The following is a 12,005-nucleotide window of genomic DNA, read 5'->3' as shown; positions in this document are numbered from 1 at the left end:
CTGTTAAATAGCAACATTAAAATATATATATATATTAATTACTCAAAAGTTATTAGCATTTCAGTGTAATTTAAAAAATATATGGAGTTGTGATTGATGACATTTTTAAGATCAACATTTGTTGGAAGGCTGATATATACAGTACCGTGAAAAAGTATTTGCTGATTTCTTATATTTTTGTGTATATATATCACACTAAATTGTTTCAGAAATTTAAAAAAAAACTAAGATTAAAACAAAGGCAACCTGAGTAAACACAAAATACAGTTTTACTTGAGTGTTACTACCCCAGGCAAAAATTATGGAATCATCACACTTAGAGGATGTTCACCTGACTTTTTTAATTTTTTTTATTTATTTTTATTTATTTTTTTTTTACTTTGTAACAAATAAACAAATCACAGATATTCTGGCTTCGTAAAACATACCTCAAACAAATTTAATGAAATAATTTTAATTAATGGCATATTTTTTCCCCAATCAAGTGAAGAAAAAAAAATGGAATCACTCAATGTTAAGGAAAAAATTATGGAATCATCAACAACAACAAAAAAAATCACAATTAGTACTTTGTTTATTCCAATGATAGCTGTTTATTTTGCAGTCATGCTTGTTTACTCACACTTACAACTGACTGACACACACTGATTGTTCCCTAACTTGAATATAATATTTGGTGATAATGAATTAAATGTATTGTTTTGAAAGTATAATTTATTTTAACCCTCAACATTCCTCTCAATTTCAGCTTTTGTTTACATCCCTCAGCAAATGAAAATCTGTCAGCAAATGGATGTATAAAAAAAAAAAAAACACTGGTGTGAATCATATACACTTGTTCTTTTCATAATCTACATGCTTTTTCTTACATGAGTAGAACTACCTTAATAATACAGTTTTTTCTTTAATTTTGACTAAAGTACAACAATTTTCATTCCTATTTTTTAAAAAATATGTCAATATAGAATCTTGGTCAGAACAAAACTACCATAATGTTTTAAACTACCTTAACAATACACTGTTTTATTTTATTTTTTTAAAATACAGTGTTTAAGGTCTAATGCAGTATGGAACTTTGTTCCATACTTGTTTTGATAGCTACTTTTTCTTCATGATTCTATTTATTTAAAATGTGGTAAGGTTCCTGGGGATGAATACTTATTTCTGCCACTGTATTAAAGCCATACTGACATGCATCAAAGTCAGCGATCGCAGAAATGTACGCAAAATCAAGCAAACTCCCCAATATTCTGTGGAGATTGCCATTTTTCAAAATTACCGTAGATTTTCTGCAGATTTGGACCAAGACACATTATAATGGTTGTAATGTTTCTTTGCCCTGACTATAATTCTATATTGATATAGTCAAACAATAGGAAGGAAAATTGCTGTAGTTTAGTGAAAGATTACAAACAAAGACTAATTTTGTCTTTAAGGAATTGGTAGTGATGAATCATGCACAATCAAACCAAGAACATGAACTAAGAAGACTTAAAAAAAAAAAAAAAAATTCTAATAGTTAGATCTACTCACACTATGAACTCCATTTCCCAGCCTGCAACCTACAAAAATGGCCACCATGGACTGCAATTCCCAGAACACTCACACATTCACACATTCACTCTCGCCTTCATTCTGCACACCTGCATCCAATTCACAGCGCAATCACAGCCACAGTATAAAAGAACTCTCACGCCACTCATTCCTTGTGTAGTATATGTTCCATGCATTGTGTTTGAATAGACCAAGCTGGTTTATCGCTTGACTTGACCTGGTTTATCGCTTGACTTTTTTTGCCAAGCTTTTTTTTTTTTTGGGGGGGGGGATGTACTGCCTTTGATATCCTGTTTGTTCCTCGCCCAACCTTTTGCCTGTTTCCTGGATCTGATTTTTGCCAACATTTTGGATTTGTCTACCCCGATCTTACACACCTCTACCTGCATTTGCATCTGTCTGCCTGTTCAAGAATTCAGGAACTGGTGATCCCTATAAATCATAAGGAGAAACTTAAAAGAAACTGTCTCCCAACAGGACACCCATTATGCTTTCTGTACAGACCGTATGAGGTCCATATTTTGCTATTCTTTTCCATAAGGGCTCATGGAATATTCAATAGAGAGCAAGGAAGGCCCATTACACCTATTGAGTATTTCTGCAGTATTCATGAAGGAACACATAGCAAGAGGTCAATGGAAGGAAACAGACAAAGTTTTGCCATTTCCTTGGCACAACCGGAACATAGTAAGCAAGTTCAGATTCTGGTTCTGGAAATAACTATGCAAAATGAGCTGCAACATTTAAACAACTCACTCCTGCTGTTTTGAACCTGACTTTAGCTGTTTTGCACAACACAGACTCCCCTGCAAAATAATCGATCATAAACCAAAAGCAGTGGTCTTGAAAACTACATTTGTTGTGATACTCAGTTTGCCCTAGTGCCCATGTATGAATGGTGATTCTATTCAAATATCTAAGTTTTCAAAACTTCTCAGCTCTGAGACTAGACTCTCACTTAACATTGTATTTTAAACAGTATGAGTTGAATGGGACATAAACCCATCCATAACTGCGAGTCATGCTAACGCTATAACCCACTTACTCTCTCAACCTCCCACCACTTCAGAATAATCACTAAGCTGCTCTTCAGCACTAAATTCTCCACAGCACAATTACAACTTGCACAAAATATGACTTTCAAAAGAGAATTCAAACATTGTATGTATTTTTTTTTCAACAGGCTCAAAATAATTCAGAGCAAGATTAAAAAAACATTGATTTAATTTTTGCACCCTTTTCCCCCCTGTTGCATAAACACATTTTATTCAAATAGATTTCATGTTCCAATAATTCAAGCTTTTAAAATCTAAAAGGCTGAGCAGACAGTCCTGCACAAAGCTATAGCAAAATAATAACCCAAACTTCATAAGTTCAGTAACCTCTTTCTATATCATTTTTCAGCTCAAGCACACCACACAGCTGCTGAATGAATAGAGCTTCCTAAGCAGATTATTTCAAAGGAACATCAGCAAAATTCTGTAATAGCTAATGGTATGAAAATTAAATATTTGTCAAGTTGTGTGATGTAGAATGCTTTAAATAGGAAGATCTGGTGTATGTAGGTGGAAACTGAGGTCAGGACTTTTTTAAACAGCCAAACATATATTTGCGTTGAAGTAAAAGGATCATGATTACACAAACTTAGTTTAGCAAAGTTTGTTCAGCCTGTGGTGAACAGTACTGTCTGTCAGACACATGAAACATTTAACCCCTGTTCATGTTTTGACATGTACATAATATAAAATACTAAATGAGTGAAAAGGAAAATTGACAAAAAAAAACACAACCCATTATACTTGGGTAATTTGTGGGAAAATACTGGGCTCACATTTTGTTAGAAAGTTTTGCTGTGTTTATTGTGTTTAGTTGCTGTGTCTATTGTTGAAATATGGGTGCATTTCTGACCAAACTCTTCAGGAAAATTGCAAAAAAAAAACCCAAAACAGTTCTGCTTTGGAAAAAAGTGCCTGAGAATAGTTATCTGACTGTAATTTTGCCATAATTACTGACATTTTACTATGTATCTGGGATGATTTTTGCATTCCATCCTTCAAGCAGCCATACCTGTATTTTTATCCTGTGTGTGAACAGATCCAGGCTCATTTGCTTTTCATGAGTTGCAATGAAGGATCACACTCTTGCTCCTCCACAGGCAGCTGACACCAGTAGGACAACGGAGTTGTTGAAGCTGGCCAGCTAAATTGGCTTTAAAAACAAAAGAGGGACCTTGATTTCCAATACAGCACAGAAGCTTTTATTACTGTGATATAAAAGCTAGTGAGGTAGAGCAAAGAGACACTCTGTTCTGCAGTAAAGAATGTTCTCTGAGGCAAAGCCCTGGTGTGTGGCTAGCTAAATTATTCTCATCAATTGTGGTTTTAGGAAAGGTGTGTGTGTTGGGATTTGCATTGCTCCCCAGATGTTGTTTCTTTTAATAGCAGGGTGGCTTGGTTGCTTGCAGAGAAAAGGAATATTGTGGAGGAAAGAAAAAAGGAAACCCTTACATTCACCTGTCTGACTGCCTGCAGAAGAAGGATGATCTCCACTGCTTTGAAGTATAATTAGCACTTTGGGATGCCTGCAAGACAGCACCTGAGGCTACTTCCTGCCTCTTTCAATTATGCAGTGAGGAGGAGAAGAGAGAAAGGGAGATAGAGAGGATAGCAGTAATAGAGAGTAAGTGAAAGAGATAGATAGATGCAGAAAAAGAGGGAAAGGAAGAGGAGTGGGAGGGAGGCTGTACAGACACGTGAAACAGGTCCCTCATTCATACAAGAATAGATTTCATTACTTGGGAGAATGCTAGGAAAATTACAGGGAAGGCTTTGTGACTCTACATGGTTTTGATCAGGAAACCTCCTGTGTGCAAACATCAAATAATTAAATAGAGGTTCTTTCATTATTAGTCTCACACTAAGGCAGCAGGGACAAGAAAATTTTTTATAAAAATTGAAGAAAATATGCTGACTTTCATGTCTTGCAGTACAACATAAGAACACCTTTTTTTTTTATCAGCATCTATCTTCAATTTTTCCTATGCATAAGCAGAGTATCTGTACTACTTTTTAAAGGCTGCAGGGTGGACACACATCAGCACAGTGGTTAGCATCAGCACAGTGCCATTCCCCCAGGCTTCTCTCACCCTCGTTCACTCAGGAGCATTGATGTTAGCCTAGTGCAAGGCCTAGGGCTCTGGAACAACAGTAACTCACAACATTTCAATTGACAGACCCATTTCTAACATCCAAATGCAGCAAGCCAAAATGTGTGTGCTGACAATTGAAGAAACCGAATGCCCCACATTCAGAGTAGTCAATCTAAACTGAATTTTTGTCAGTGTCATCGATTACTTGTTTATCAGCAAGCACAGTTTTAATTGGTGTGTTTCCTATCACCCACAGGGCCTATTAAAACATGGTGAAAAAGAACACATTAATTCCTAAATATCATGGTGCCCACATATGTGTTTTTAAAGACTGGAAGTGTTTGTCTTTGAGGAATCCTATAATACCCGGGGCCAGTGACATACACTTTCTAGCCACTTTAATAGGAAAGCCTGTACACTTCAAGAATCATCCAATTACGTTGCCACATAATTGGATGATTCTTGAAGTGAACAGGTACAGAAGTGTAAATTCAACCGTGCAAAGCATAAAATCATGCAGATACAGGTCAAGTGCTTCAGTTAATGTTCACATCTAAGGATGGGACAAATTGTTATTTCAGCGACTGTGGCATGGTTACTGTTGCCATATGGTTTGGTCGAGTATTTCATAAACTGCTGATCTTCGGAGATTTTCATGCATTTTGGTGGGGGGTGGGGGGATATGATAGTAATAGACTGCATAAATCTACAGTCTGGGCTGGAAAGGCATCAGGATCAGCTTCTCTTTCTCATAAAATTCTATGTATTTTAATGACCACTGGTAGTGCTGTTGCATTGGTTTCCACAAAACATAAAAATAATGTACTTTAAGACATTTGATAACAGCAAATAATCTGATCTGAATGCTAAAAATGAAACCTTATATTGATGGAAAGGCCTATTTATATTTATATTAAACATCCCTGGCAACCATGAATTAGGACTACTGTATTGACATGCCTGGTTTGTGATTTGTAGTGAAAATTTAATTTGACATGTAAAGTAGGCCATATACCCTTTCAAACAGTTTAGGAATATTAGCAACTCCTGTACACCTACTCATTCATGAAATTATCTAATCAGCCATTCGTGTGGCAACAGTGCAATGCATAAAATCATACAAATACAGGCCAGTAGCTTTGGACAATGTTCACATCAACCATCAGAATGGGGAAAAATGTGATCTGAGTGATTGTGACTGTGGCATTATTGTTGGTGCCAGATGGGCTGGTTTAAGTATTTCTGAAACTGCTGATCTCCTAGGATTTTCATGCACAAAAGTGTCTAGAGTTTACTCAGAATGGTGCAACAAAGTAAAGACATCCAGTCAGTGGTAGTTTTGCGAAGTAAAATGCCTAGTTGATGAGAAAGGTCAGTGGAGAATAGCCAGACCGGTTTCAGCTGACAGAAAGGTTACAGTGACTCTGATAACTACTCCGTACAATTGTGGTGAGCAGAAAAGCATCTCAGAATGCACAACACATAGAACCTTCAGGTGGTTGTGCTACAACAGCAGATGACCACACCAGGTTCTGCTTTTGTCAGCCAAGAACAGGAAGCTGAGACTGTCATGGGCACAGGCTCAATCCATCACAAGGCACAATCACATCCACAGACCCATATGGGACATACACAGGTCCCTCTCATGTACTTTTATTTTATTTATGCATAACATTTAATTGTTATTATTTACTTAATCAGAATCACAATACATTTTATAGACATCACACTGTGAAAGTTTGAATGACCTCTGGTGATTTAGTATTAAAATGCTTTTACGTGCTGTAATCTTATACAATATCTTTAAATTTGACCAAGTGTGTGTGTTTTCAGCTTACTTTGCTGAAATCCGGTTAATATCAGTATTTATAAAATCCCTCTTTCTTCCTGTGTCAAATCACTTGATCTCAGTAGTCTTGGCCCACTGGAGAGCTATTCAGGATAGTGTTAATCCAATAATGGTCGGAAGCACCTTCAATTAAAGTATTCGTATTTGACGGTTTGTCTTTACAGCCGTCATTGTGCTGGTTCATGCAAGCAGGTGTAGCTGTTGCCCTACTTTGAACGATTCTAATTTCTCTCTCAGTGTGCATAGTGAAGGATTCAAACTCCATGAATATGCAAATGTATTTAATACTCAGACAGCGGTGCATAGAAAGACGGATTTGCACTTGAGGGCTAGGCACACTTCACTGATAGCCACATTGATCTCTTTCATTTCATTTGTGTAATGAAAAGATTGGGGAGTGGATGAAAAGACGGCACAGGTTTTTGGAGAGGAGGAAACTACAATAATAGTAAGCGCTGAATATTTGCATATTCCACTCGCAATTTGTGATACATTTCACGTCTTACATGGAGCTCACATAGAGTGCGAGCAAACAAAATTGTCCTTTATACTGGAAATGCTTAAAGAATCAGAAAGCGAATTATATACATACGTATATACATATATAAAGTAGCTCTAATATTTATAAATAATTATGCATTTTTAAATAATATATTTAATTATGTGCAGTATGTATTATCTGAGAATACCACAAAAAGACCTTGTGTGCAGTTTATGAATGTTTTTTTTTTTTTTTTTTTTTTTTTTTGCACGGCTAGTCGATGCGCTTTATTCTAAATAATTGTGAAGGACATTGCCTGGCAGTGAGGGAAAATAGATGTAGTCTAAATAGGCAATGCTAACCCACTGTGAAAATGTCAAGCAGAACTTTGTGGCATTTTTAGAGAGGGTAGGAATGTGCCATTTCATTAAAGATGGAGTTTGTCATGGGCCTTTCGGAGAACTCATTTTGTGGGTGTAAATAATGTGAAACAGCACAGTAAACAAGTCCAGGTTAAACTGTGATGCACCACATCCCAAAGAATGTGGGCAAATGAAGGTCACAGTGATTCGGATGAAGTTTAGACAAAATCGGAGAAAATTACATTGCAAATATTACAAATTACAATTAAATTTACAATAAAATGACAAGGAAAATATTGATACAGATAGATAAGTATTTTGTTACACTGCAAAATGGTTAGACAGAAATAATTTCAACAATATCTAGCAAAATAAACAAACAAGCAAGAATAACAGATACTGACAAAGTGCAGAAATAAAGACTAGGGAGAAATGCAAGCAGGAACCCCAGAAGAGCAGGTGCAAAGAAAAATCTGCTGCATAAAACATGCAGTTTCCTCATGGGATAGCTCTTCTGCCTGTGAGGTAAAAGATGACCTCCGAGCAGCTTTCTGATGGAAAGCCAAGACAACAGAAACCCTACAAATCAACCAGTGATAGAGTTCCAACTCTCTGAATTCTCATGTTCCTCTTCCAGTACCAATAAAGTGGCGCAACATCAGTAAGCAATTATCTAACTCCACCCTGCCATCACAATATGCAGGATCTAATCATGCCCAAGCCAAGGATGTTTCAGACCAGTCCAGAAGTGCCGTAGGGAATGAAACCGGAGGCAAACTCATCAACTCTTCATCCACAAGCATCCTCATACCAGAGCCATTAGTCCATGTATGCATTAGGATTGTTTGAGACACAGTGATGTTCCATGATCAATGCTTCATCATGCCTCATTAAGCTGCCCTGTAGTCCCTGTAGCAGACGTCTAATTTTTCACCGCTCCCATTAGTAGTCATATAATACAACTATGATTATTTGGATCTGGAAGGTAAACAGATCCTAAATCTAGCACACATCCTAGAGCTCAGTGGATGCTGTTTTATCTGGTTTGTGGGTAGAAGTGACCTTGAAGAAAACACTGCTGTGCTGCTTCTGTCTTGCTGCTCGACCACGTGAGTGTATGTTGCCCCTGTATGTTTGTTATTTAAACCTGAAGTGGATTTTGGAAGGTTATGTATTTATTTATTTATTTTAAAATTGTTGTTAATTAGATATATACTGTACCCTATAGCTGTGACCTTTGGAAACGCTGATACATATGCCTGCAATGTCATTTATTCATTCATGTATACATTTGTCTTCAGTAACAGATTTATCCTGGTCAGGGTTGTGGTTGATTCTGAACTATGCCAGCAATGGAACATTCAGGATACTGCCAGCATGTCATAAATAAACTATGCAAATGCATCATGCAACTTGGACTTTGTTTCTTACATAAGCTTTATATGTAAGCACTCACAGGCAAATAGTGTGCCTCCTATTTCTATCTGCATTTGCATCCATTTAGAACTCATTATATGATCAATTAAAATAATGTATTTATATTTGGTTACATCCCTAATTGGCACTTGGATCACTTTGTGGTGTGGACTGATAGCTTTGTTAAAATATCTCCAGAAAATGCCTTGTTTTACATTGCTTCCTTCTCTCCTTCTTCCTGTCTCTTCTTATAATGCTCCCATATTCATCAGCGTTGACCGAGCTCAGGTTTCATCACGGGCATAAAATGTGATTTAAATAACTAAATTCTTTCTCTTCAGGACTTAATTTGTGGTCAGCAGAATGAATGGGAAAATTATGTTTTACTTTTTGATATTGCTCACATCCATCTTTGTGTTTTGAAGTAGATTAACTGAATAGTAACAAACTTTAAATTGACTGGTTAGGTTGTAGTTAGACAGACTGCTGCTAAGTATAATTGGCTGATTTAAAATTTAGGTCAATTATTTAAGTTGCAATCAGGCATAATCACTGGTGACCTCCTCTTGTTTGATTCCAGTGGATGGCAGTTGATACACATCCATCCTCTCAAAAAAGAACATGTCTCTCTTTGGATCTTGTGATTCCAGGGTTTAACCCTGAGAATGTACTCTGAGAATGTGCCAACAATGTGGATATAGAAATACTTCTGCAGCTTTGCAAAATGGCATAATCACTCAAAAATTGTATGTATTTGTTGTGTGTTTTGTGTGTGCATGCAAACACAATAGAGCACCTATAATTTGCCATAAACAATCCATGTATACATCATAGAAACATGCAGCAGTGATAAACAGAGGCTGTGGCTCAGCATGTGGTGACAAAACATGCAAACGAACTCATGTAGTGAACAAGCATTCTATAAAGCTTCATGACTTCATCTAAATCAGGACTCTGATTTAGATCAAACCAAACAGAGCAGGGGAAGACGGCTGGGGGTGGTTCCTGGATTGTTTTTTTGGTCAGGCTGCTGATTTATTCAGCTTTTCCGCTCAACAAAAATGATTACAAAGTCTGAACAATGTAATTGATTTGGGGGAAAAAAAACTATATTTAAGATGACTGAGATGATAAGCACCACGAAAAAAAGTTAAAACTGCCTGTGGTGGACAGGCTGGTTATAATTCACATCTCAATATTTTATTTAATTAACTTTAATTAAGATCAGCTGCATAAATAAAAAGTGCAAAAGATATAAGGGTACAGCTACTCTGGTGAAACTAAACAATTATTTAGGAATCATTCCTCAGCATGTTACTGCTGATGTTTCAGTAAATGCAAGTCTTCTGGGAAAGATTCCCAGTCTATTATATGCTGTCTTCCACAGTTCTCATATCACCCCATGTCTAATTACACTACCACCTTGATAAAGGTGTCTTTTTGTGATAAATATTTGATTGCAGCCAATTGAATGGTGTCTCATGTTGATCCCCTGCATGCATTCTCAATGATTGAGATTCAGTCATCAGCCAGGTTATATCAAGTCTCTATTGAGCTCTCTAAGTTATAATCTACACATCACAGTCTTGGATTAGGAAGTGTTGTAGTGTTGTAGTAGGCAGATAAATGTGCACAATGTGGTGTCAATATTGCAACCCAGTCTCACAGAAAAGACGTTCTCACAAAGCTTATTTGCAGCACCATCTATACATTGAAAATCTGTTCTACACAAGCATATGTTGTATTATAGGAAGGTATAAAATTTTCACTAATGCCCTGTATGTCACATTCTGCACCAAAGTATTTTAACCAAGCTAACTTTACCACTACACGATTTAAATAAGTTTGATATGTAATAAATAATTTTACCTTTTTAAAAATCATATTGATCATAGCCCACTTCATGTGTAACCTCTCTACAAAAATCAGGCTTGCAAGTCAAATGGTAATGTGGTACAGTGGTACAGATTTTACCTTGTAAACTCTTTAGGCTACTAAGAATACAGGAACTTCCCAGCTGTTCTCAAAAGTCTAATCAAATGTTTACATATGTTTACAAAAGAAATAAAAATTATTTATTACATATCAATCTTATTCAAATAGCGGAGTGGGCTTGATTAAAATGTGTTGATGCTGAACGTGACATGCAGAGCATCCAAGTTCCTATGCACCCTACTGTATGTTTGTGCCAGAAAGTATTAGGTGCTGCAAATTAATTATTAAAACTAATATTTTTTTTTCTGTAAGACTGGGAGCAATATATTGTACAGGGTGCCCAAAAAGTCTCAATACATGGGGGAAATTAACACTTTTTCACATAATTCTAAATTGGAAATCAAAATTTCCTTCCTGTACAAGAAAGTCTTCAACACAGACAAATTTTGGATGATTACTTTCAAGAGAGAGAGAAAAAAGTATTCAGTCATGAGGAAACAACTATTATAGCTGCTATAATGTAAGTGATACCATGATTAAATTCTTAAAATGCATAATGATTCATTTTTTAGTGAATAAAAAAAAATATGCATTTTTGGCAGCTTGCTATGGAACAATTTGAGACTGTTTTTGCAAAAAAAAAAAAAAAATCTTTCAAGTACATCACGAAGTAAGAACATGACAACACAATGTTGTTGATTATTTTCCTATAACACCACACCCTGTTCTATTTTATTCCTTACTTGTTTGACCAAGTGGGAGCTGTCAATTTTGACAGTTGTTGACATAAAAGCTGAGTAAACACTTTATTACACTATAACAATAGCATTTACTTAATTTTCTTTTAATTTGAATTACTCATTTTCTTTGTTTAATCAGTTAAGTAAATACTGCACTTAGTTCTTTAAAGTCTGATCTCCCTGATGAGGACAAAAATGTGTAATTAAATTCAGTGAAATACTATTGAATTATGGGCCTCATCCTATTTACTACAGTCTTAGCAACTTTGGGTCAACTGTGAAATTTGTTGCCATGACTATCTCATGCCTTTCTTAAGCCTCTCTGTTTCACACTACAGCAGCGAATAAGAGCATTTCCAGTCGATTATACAGTGTAATAAAAGTAATAATAAGCGTCACAGAATGGGCTCCTATCCATCACACCCAGTGTGTTTTCAAAAAGCAATACACAAAAATGCTCACGAAATGACAAACTGTTTATTTGTAACAATGTGTTTGATGTGGAGATTAGCACTGTCCT

The sequence above is a fragment of the Ictalurus punctatus genome, chromosome 2, assembly GCF_001660625.3.
Source record: "Ictalurus punctatus breed USDA103 chromosome 2, Coco_2.0, whole genome shotgun sequence".
Classification (NCBI taxonomy): domain Eukaryota; kingdom Metazoa; phylum Chordata; class Actinopteri; order Siluriformes; family Ictaluridae; genus Ictalurus; species Ictalurus punctatus.
The sequence above is the reverse complement of the archived record's forward strand: the minus strand, read 5'-3'. Positions refer to the sequence as shown.